A 10,008-nucleotide genomic window follows, 5' to 3' on the forward strand; every position below is an offset into this window, starting at 1 on the left:
ATCCACAGCTCTCTAGGGTAGAGAATTCCAAAGAATCACAGCCCTTTGAGTGAAGAAATTTCACTTCATCTCAGCCCTATTTACAAACCTATAGAAAGCTTTATTATCTGTTTTTATGTCTTAGTTGCTGCTCTACTCTCATATTCTCTTTTCTCCATCCTTAACAATTTCTTGGCCCTCCCTTGCTGAATTCTAACATCCTCCCAATTTTCAGACTTACTATTCCTTTTGGCAACATTAACAGCCTCTTCTTTTAATCGACTACTAACTTTCACTCTTTGCTAGCCAAGGTTGCACCACATTTCCTGTGGGTTTTTGTGCCTTAAAGGAATGTGTACCTGTTGCAAATTATGTATAAGTTATTTAAACAATAGCCATTGCTTTTCTAGTATCATATCCTTTATTTTAAGTAACTTAATATTACAATTTCTCATTTATTAAGATAGAGATAATTCCTAATTTTTCCTTAACAAACTAATGAAACTATGTTCCTAGAAATCACACATTTCCAGAACTTTTTTACTATGTTGTTAGTTATTACTCTTTAAAATATTTGTTCATGAGATATGACCATTGTTGGCAAAGCCAGCATTTATTGTCCATCACTACTTGTCCTTGAGAAGTTGTTGGTGAACAACTTTCTTGAACCACTGTAGTCTATTTGGTGTAGGTACACCCACAGTGCTGTTGGGGAGGGAGTTCTAGGATTTTGACCCAGCAACTGTGAAGAAATGGTGATATAGTTCCAAGTCAGGATGGTGTGTGGTTTGGAGGGGAACTTGCAGGTGCTGATGTTCTCTGCATCTGCTGCCCTTGTGCTCGAAGGAAGGTCAAGGGAGCTGCAGTCAAAAGAGCCTTGGCAAAGTTGTTGCGGTGCCTCTTGTAGGAGATAAGCACTGCTGCCAGTCTGTGCTGGTGGTGGAGGGAGTGAATGTTTAAGGTGGTGGATGGGGTGCCCACCAAGTGGGATGATTTGTATTGGCTGGTGCTGAGCTTCTTGAGTGTTGTTGGAGTTGCACTCATCCAGCCAAATAGGGAGTATTCCATCACACTTTAGACTTGTGCCTTGTAAATGGTGGACAAGCTTTGGTGAGTTAGCAGGTGAATTACTCTCCATAGAATTCCCAGCCTCTGACTTGCTCTTGCAAGCCATAGTATTTATATGGCTGGTCTAGTTTAGTTTCTGTTAATAGTGGAGGATTCAGTGACAGTAATCTCATTGAACATGTTATGATCCCCAGCTGAGATTACCCCTGGACAAGCCTAATCCCAGTGTGGAACCCAGCTTGATAGATCCTAACTTTTATATGTTTGTTTAGATATGTGGAGAGGGGCTACAGAACAGAGTCAGTAGAGTCAGCTAATGAGCTTTTAACAAAAGCATAAAACATTTATTAAACAAGCAAAAACTAATTGCATTACAATACTCCTTCACCCACAACTATAACTTTACAAATATATACAGATTTGTAAGGATAACACAAATTATAAAAACTATCTTATACTCTAATGTTCACAGAAAGTACACAATCCATATAAACCAACAGGCAGTCTATGGTCAGGCACACCACACTCTGAAACAAAGTGACAGATGCCACCTCAACCAGGTGCCATGGATCTGCCCTCAACTCCTCCCAGATGCTTGTCACACTGTGAGCCAACTGGTTTCTGTGCATTCCTTCTTTCATACAAGGGTTCCAATCTCCACTCTCGAAGACCTCGCCTCGGAATCTTCTTCCAAGCTGACTCTTTCTCTCAGAGGCCTTCCACAAGGGTTTACCTCAAAGATTTTAAATCTCCTTCTGATGTTTCTCTTCCCTGGGTCACCATTTGCATTCAAGTTATCTTCCACGTGCTCACTCTCACCGACTCAGCCATCAACAGTACCATTACTTCACATGCCCATAGCAAAGAGTTACAGAACTTCAGTTGCCTCTTTGGACCTTCTTGTCTCTTCTCAAGCTCCCTTTAAGTTTGAAGATTTAAACTTGAAGTTTGGAGCCTTTCTCTGCCCCTCATTCTTAACTTCACTTAACAGGACCTTTTCCATGTTCCTGTCCTTCCTTTGACTAGAAGGTCTGCTTGGGACTTCCACCAGTTTCCATCTCTCACTCCTTTGGCCTTGGGACCTTTTGGTTCTTTGGGAAATCTGCACCTCCCTCTCCCAGTGTCAAGTTTCTCTGGGGTCTTGGCTTCATACTGCTTAAAACTGCTATTTTGTTAGTTTTTCTGTATGTGTCTGTGGGACAGATTTACCCCTGTTGCTAGGCAACAGCCCAATTCTTCTACTTTTGTTTGTTTAACCTAGCTGCAACAGTCATAAAAAACCTCATTAGAAATGCAAGTACCTTTTTAAAGTGAAACTAAAACTCCATTTGACCTTTCTTAACACAGATACAGAAATACAAATCTAACTTAAACTTTAAAGCTAAAACTCATTCCTAACACCCACAAATATCAATATAACTTAATTAAACCATCTCTATTTCCTAACAAACATCAAGGGAAGGTGTTTAGATTCCATCTTGTGGGAGATGGTCTATGCCTGGCACTTCCTTGGCGTATATATTACTTGCCATTTATCAGCCCAACCTGAATGTTGTCCAATCTTGCTGCATGCAGGTATGGACTGTGTTATGGACAGGAGGGGTTTAATTTAAGCAGATCTGAATTTTCCTCTCACCACCCATCCGTAAACAGGAAGGTGTTTTGATTTTTGATTTCCCCCTTTATATGTGGTGGCATATTTTTCCAACCCCTCAGTTTTGGTGTGATTCAATTCTCTATTAATAACCCCACAGCAAACTCAAAATAGGATGAACTAAAAGGGTTAATTTATTTGCACACACTGAAATGCAAGAGGAGGATTGCAACATGGCCTTTTCATTTATACAATAAAGCCGGGATAGAACACAGAAAGGGGTACAGAGCAAATACCACAGACAAAATAAGAACTATTGTTTCATGTGATTTAAGAGTCCAGAATCAAAGTCCAATGGTATATTCTTTCACACAGTCAGCAGGTTGAAGGCAGATGCTGGACAATCCATTTTTCCAGTAGTGATGACTTCCACAATGGGATAGGCACATAAGAGATGATTTAGTCTTGTAGGCGCTGGTATAGAAGTTCAGAGGTTTCAGTAGAAATTATGTAGATGGGGGGGTGGGGAGGCAGGCAATTTCAAACTGGACAGAGCTCTGGCTCTGCTGCTGCTTGGCTGATGGAAAATGGCAGACTGCCTTTGCAGCTCCACAAAGCAGGATAACTGGCTCTCCCAGCTGGGGAGGTGGTGGGGCGGTCATGTGATAGGATTCCCACTTCTCCACTTTGGTTTGAAAAAAGGATGTATATTCCTTTGTCTAGATCCTTGAGATGGTTAATGTTTCAACCATTAATAATTCTAGAGGGGATTTCAGGGTCCTTTGTTCTATCAGACAGGTAATCTCCATTGGCTGGGCCTGGCATTAGAAATGTAAATGGCTTTGTACAATTCCTTTGGAATTTGGTCTCTGCAAGTACAGAGTTGTTAGTACCTCTTCAGGGATAACAAGATTGCAGCTGCTCTGAATGCTAGGAAATTCCTAGTGTTTGACATAGTCAGCAAGGACAACTGCTTCAATGTCTGAAGAGCTGCACATGGTACTGAATACTGTGCAATCATCAGCAAAAATTCCAATCTCTGACCTTGTGATAAAGGGAAGCAACTGAAAATGGTTTGTCCTGAGATACTGCCCTGAGGAGTTCCTACAGTGATGTCCTGGGGCTGAGATGATTGGCATCTGACAGTCATGGCCATCTTCCTTTGTGCTAGGTATGACTCCAACCAGTGAAGAATTTTCTCCCTATTTCCCATTGACTTCAAATTTCCTAGGGCTCCTTGATGCCACACTAGTTCAAATGCTGCCTTGCTGTCAAGGACAGTCACTCTCACCTTAGCTCTGGAATTCAGCTCTTTTTCTTATGTTTGGACCAAGGCTGTCGTGCTCCCAGATGCCTCTGGCATTCCCTATTACACTCCTCATTGAACCAAGGTTAATTCCCTGACTTGATGGTAATGGCAGAGGGAGAGATATGCTGAGCTATGAGGTTACAAATTGTACTTGAATACAATTCCGCTGCTGCTAATGGCCCACGACATTTCATGGATGCCCAATTTTATGCTGCTAGATTCGTTCTGAATCGAAAACAAAAACAGAAAATGCTGGAAAAGCTCAGCAGGTCTAGCAGCGTGTGTAGAGATAGAAACAGAGTTAACCTTTTGAGTCCGTCTCTGTTTCAGATTTCCAGCATCCACAGTATTTTGCTTTTATCTTGTTCTGAATCTATCTCATTATGTACAACACGTTCTTCTATTTTCACGAAAAGAGAAATTTTATGCATTAGTATATAGTGCAGTGCTGACTGGTCTGCCTCATCCTCCTTTCAGCTTGTCACTTGCTCACCTGGCCTCAGTCAGTGCCTCAGGCAGGCATCATTACAAAACAATAGTAATAATTGATGTTTTGTAATTGGGGAGGAAAAGCTCAAACATATATTCTGACAGTCTTTAACTTGTGTCACTAGATGGAGACAAAGTCCAAGCTTTAAGTCTAAATCTGTTGGCTTGAAATTCAATCCCATTAAGGATCCACTACAGAGGATGATGAGTGCACACTCATTCTTGCCAGAAATGCACCACCCACCACTCAAAAACAGAATTACCTGGAAAAACTCAGCAGGTCTGGCAGCATCGGCGGAGAAGAAAAGAGTTGACGTTTCGAGTCCTCATGACCCTTCGACAGACCCACCACTCTGTTGGATTGCACTGCTCAGTGCGAGGCATTTAAAAGTCTCATTAAAATGTTTAAATAGGGTATTATTTGAATAATGACATAACAATAGTAAGACATTTTCATGAAATTGGTCTGCCCAGCACTTGGTCACCATGTGTTAAACTCACTCAGCAAATCCAGCTATTGACAGTCATTACGGACTCTGCAAGAGTAATGTTTAAAAGGCTGATCCAGTCCATAAAGTTTAATTGCTGGCTGTCCTTCTAGGATACTAGTTTATATTTAACCTTTCTTTGTCTACTTTCTCCCATCCATAACTGTGTTCTAACATTTACTAACAACATTTTGCTGCTGTTGGATTTCTTTTGTCTGCTTTTAAAACAGTTATATTGTAGTGATGAGTGGTCTGGGTAGGTCTCCCTTTTGGGGATGTAGGATGAGAGCAAACAACAAAACTGAAAGGATAAAGGAGCAACATAGGAACAGGAGTAGGCCATTCAGCCCATTGAACTTGCCCCACTATTCAATTAGATCTGGCTGATCTTCCACCTCAACACCACCTACCCGTGCTTTCTCCATATTTCTTGATGTCATTAGTCTCCAGAAATCTATCGATTTCTGTTTTGAACATGCTCAATGATTGAGCTTCCACAAGCCTCTGGGGTAGAGAATTCCAGAGATTCATCACCCTCTGGGCAGAATTTTGCATTTGACAGGCGGGCGGGCCCGATCAACTTGGCGGCTGGCGGGCAGCCGATCGCTGCCGCTGAAATGGGCCCCGCCGCCATTTTGCGTGAGTGGGCCAATTAAGGCCCACCCAGTGTAACGCCTGATAGGAAGCACTATGTGCTTCCTGTGCAGGTTGGGGGGAATTCCCCAACTGCAAGAGTGCGCTCTTTTGCACATGCGTGCTAAAGAGTACACATCTCCCTGAGGCTAAGTGGTGCCTCAGGGAGATCGCTGAAAGGCTGTGAAAGATTAAAAATAGAACAATAAAAAAATCATTAACATGTCCCCCTCAGGTGAAAATGTCACACGAGATGGGACATGTTAATGAAGTACACAAAAACTTTATTAAACTTTTTTAAATCCGATATCAAACCTCATCCCTCCACTGGATGAGGTTTGTTAAAAAATCACTTACCCCCCTGCCCGTTGGACCCGTGCACTGAGCTGAAGTTCGCACAGGCTCCTCAAAATCCTCGTCAATTGGTGACTTAATGGCCTTTAATTAATGGTGAGAACGCATTGCGCTGCATAGCGCGCCCGCCAACCTAAACATTGCAATGCCACTCGCTGACGTCGGGACGCTCGTGCAGCATTTTAAGCGCTGACATACAGGCCCTGCCACCCGCATGTCAGCCAGAAAATTCAGCCCTCTGAGTGAAGAAATTCTTCCTCATCTCCGTCTTAAATGGTCTGCCCCTTATCCTGAAATTATATCCCCTGGTTTTAGACTCAGCAGCTGGGGGAAACATATCTACATCCACCCTGTCACACCTTGTAAGAATTTTGTAAGTTTCAATGAGGTCACCCCTCATTCTTCAAAATTCTAAGAAATACAGACCCAGTCTCCTCAATCTCTCCTCATACGGCAATCCTGCCATCCCAGGGATTAATCTGGTGAATCTCCTTTGCATTCTCTCTATGGCAAGTATATCCTCTTTAGATAAGGGGACCAAAACTGTACACAATACTCGAGGTGAGGTCTTGTCAAGGCTCTATACAACTGCAGCCAGACATCCTTATTCCAGTACTCAAAGCCCCTCACGATGAAGGCCAGCATACCATTTGCCTTCCTAATTGCTTGCTGTACCTGCATGCTAGCTTTTAGTGACTCATGAATAAGGACACCAAGATCCCTTTGGACACCCGCATTTTACAACCTCTCACCATTTAAGAAATATTCTGCCTTTTTCTACCAAAGTGAATAACTTCACATTTATTCACATTATATTCCATCTTCCATGTTCTAGCCCATTCACTTAATCTGTCCAAATCCTCTTGAAGCTTCCTTGCTCCCTCCTCCCAACTACATTCCCACTCAGTGTGTGTCATCAGCAAATTTGGAAATATTACAATTGGTCCCCACATCCAAATCATTTATATAGATACCGGACTTTAGGAAAGAGGGTGCAGAAAAAACTAATGAAAATGTTTTCAAAGATGTGAGCCTTTTGTATGGCTAGAATGGAGAGGCTGGGGCTGTTCACCTTAAAGAGAAGAACATTTAGAGGAGTTTGATAGAGGCGTTCAAAATTATTAGGAGCCTACACAGAGTACATAGGGAGAAGCTGTTCCCTTTGGTAGTACGGTCGAGAACCAGAGGACACCAATATAAAATGAATGGCAAAAGAACCAACAGCAAAATGAGAGACAAAAAACCTTAGTACACTGCGCACTCACTGCGAGTGCTTAGGATCTGGAATGCATTGTCTGAGAGTGTGGTGGAGGCAGATACAATCATTGCTTCCAAATTGGATAAGCAGTAGAAGAACAAAATAATTGCACAGCTATGGGGAAAGGGCAGGGATGTGGGAAGAGCTGAGTTGCTCTTGCAATGATGGGCCAAATGGCCTCACTCTGTCCTGTAACAAGAAAGAAAAGAATGTCCAGTTTGGTTGTGACCACAAGCAATGCACCATGCAGGTCCATGTCCAGTTTCCTGGCAGCAGTCAAAATCCATTAATTCTGTCTCTGCCGTCGGTGCAGTCTTGACACCAACCGGATCACCAGCTGGTGATTGGGTGGCAAAGAGTATCTCCTCAAGATATGCCTAATGACTCCTGCCAAGAATCTCGGCAGACACAGTGCTGGCCTACATGAGAAACATGCTGCCGCCAGAAATATCATTAAGCAGACCTGTGCCAAAGACGTCACCTATCGAGACGACCAACCATCCTGGATTTTATGGGATTGTTCCATAATTGAGGTGATTGTCCCGTGTCCCAGCCATATGGTGTTTGGCACTGTTTCTCCTGTATTTTGGACATTTAAATTTTATGCGTGTACACAACTGTGCATCTGCACTGCTCTCAGCTGGCTGATTGGACAGGTTCACCAGCATTCCCACCCCGTCCAGTCTCACAGGTTTGCCAGCAACCCCTGCCCACTCGTATGGTCCTCCACGTCATAGTGTCCCTTAATTTCTTTCCCCCAAGAGTTGATAACCCTTTTTCTGAGGGCAGATGACACAAAGTTTGACTGAGTAGTGGATAGTGTAGAGGATAGCCATAATCTCCAAAATGATATAGATGGTAAAGTGGCAGATGGATTTTAACATAGAGAAGTGTGTTGTCATACATTTAGGGAGGTCAAACAGTTACAGGGATTACACAATAAATGGGAATATACTAAGAGGGGTAGATGGAGTAAGATATCTTGGCGTACAAGTACACAGGTCCCTGAAGGCAGCAGTTCAAGTCGACAGGGTTGTAAATAAGGCATATGAGATGCTCTCTTTCATTGGCAGAGGTATAGAGTATAAAAGTAAGGATATAATGTTGGAATTGTATAAAACACTGGTGAGGCCACAACTGGGGTATTGTGTGTAGTTCTGGTCACCACATAACAGGAAGGACGTAATAGCTCTGGAGAGAGTGCGGAGGAGGTTCACAAGAATGTTGCCAGGGTTAGAAAAGTGTAGCTACGAGGAGAGGTTGGATAGGTTGGGGTTATTTTCCTTAGAACAAAGAAGGCTGAGATTGAGGTGTACAAAATTTTGAGGAGAATAGATAGAGTGGACAGGGTAAAATTGTTTCCCTTGGTGGAGAATTCTAGAACCAGGGGACGTAGATTCAAGATAAGTGGCAGAAGGTGTAGGGGGACATGATGAAGAACTTTTTTATGCAGAGGGTAGTGGGTGCCTGGAATTCGCTGCCCAAGTTGGTGGTAGAGGCAGAAATTCTAAACTCTTTTAAAAAGTACCTGGGTCTGCACCTAAAGTGCTAAGGCTATGGGCCAGGTGCAGGAAGGTGGGATTAGAAAGGGCACCTGGGTGTCCTCGGGCTGGCATGGACAAGATGGGCCAAATGGCATCCTTCTGTGCCGTAACTTTTCTATGGTTCCATGGCAATGTGTATCTATTTCTATTCTGTAACACAACAGAGTGCAATCAACTACAGCAATAAGAAAAGGTAATTCATAAGATAATTGTATTCATAACTGCAAAGGCAGGAATGTTCTGTATTCCATTCTCTCCCTTCTACTTGTATAATCCTTCTCTCCTGATCATAGCCAACAGAAGTTCTTGTCAAAAGCAGTAGTTCACAAAACCATTACCATGGGCCCTGCAGAGTTTATCTGCACTGTTAGGCTCAGTAAAAAAATCCCAGAAAACACTGGAAAAACTCAGCAGGTCTAGCAGCATCTGTGGAGCGAGAAACAGAGTTAACGTTTCGAGTCCATATGGCTCTTCTTCAGAGCTGTTCATCATACGGGCTCAAAACATTAACTATTTCTCTCTCCACAGATGCCGCCCAGACCTGCTGAGTTTTCCCAGCGTTTTCTGTTTTTATTTCAGATTTCCAGCATCTGCAGTATTTTGCTTTTATTTCAATAAAATAAAATTCTGACTTGAACAAGTCCTCCTGTGCACAAATTTTTCTCAATTAGTGCGTGCAGAACCAGGGTTGTGTTACATAAATTTAGGCTTCAGGCTGGGTGTTCTAAGTTTTAAACATGTCTTTTATCAGCTTATCAAACAAGGCTTTTTAATTCAAGGTTGACCTGACCATGTAAGGGGTCAAACTCTGAGATGATTCGTGACTAGCAAACTGCAAGAATCACTATTATTCTTTCACAGGATGTGGGTGTCACTGGCTAGGCAGCGTTTATGGCCAATCCCTAATTGCTCTTTAGAAGGAGGAATGACCCAAGAGGCCATTTGGCCAAAACAAGCTAACTCAAAGTTAATGCTTGGAGTGTTCTAACCAGACTGGAGAAGTTTCAAAAACAGTTCTTTTGGATAATTTCCAGAAGGAATAATGATGTTTTACATTTAAAGTACTTTCCTGCCATAGGTTTGTCAGTTATGGGTTGCTAGCACTCCTAGATTGGCTGGTAGTCTACCGGAATCAACATCTATCTCCCAGTGACTTGAAAGCAATCTGGGAGATTTTAATAGGATATATTAAGAAAATAAATTAATATAATATTTATATAGCTGTAGCCATCAGTTCCTCTGACCCTGACTGGACTCAGCTAGGCATGGCCGCCATATTGAGCAGCGGTGAT

This window comes from Carcharodon carcharias, chromosome 12, assembly GCF_017639515.1.
Source record: "Carcharodon carcharias isolate sCarCar2 chromosome 12, sCarCar2.pri, whole genome shotgun sequence".
NCBI lineage: Eukaryota > Metazoa > Chordata > Chondrichthyes > Lamniformes > Lamnidae > Carcharodon > Carcharodon carcharias.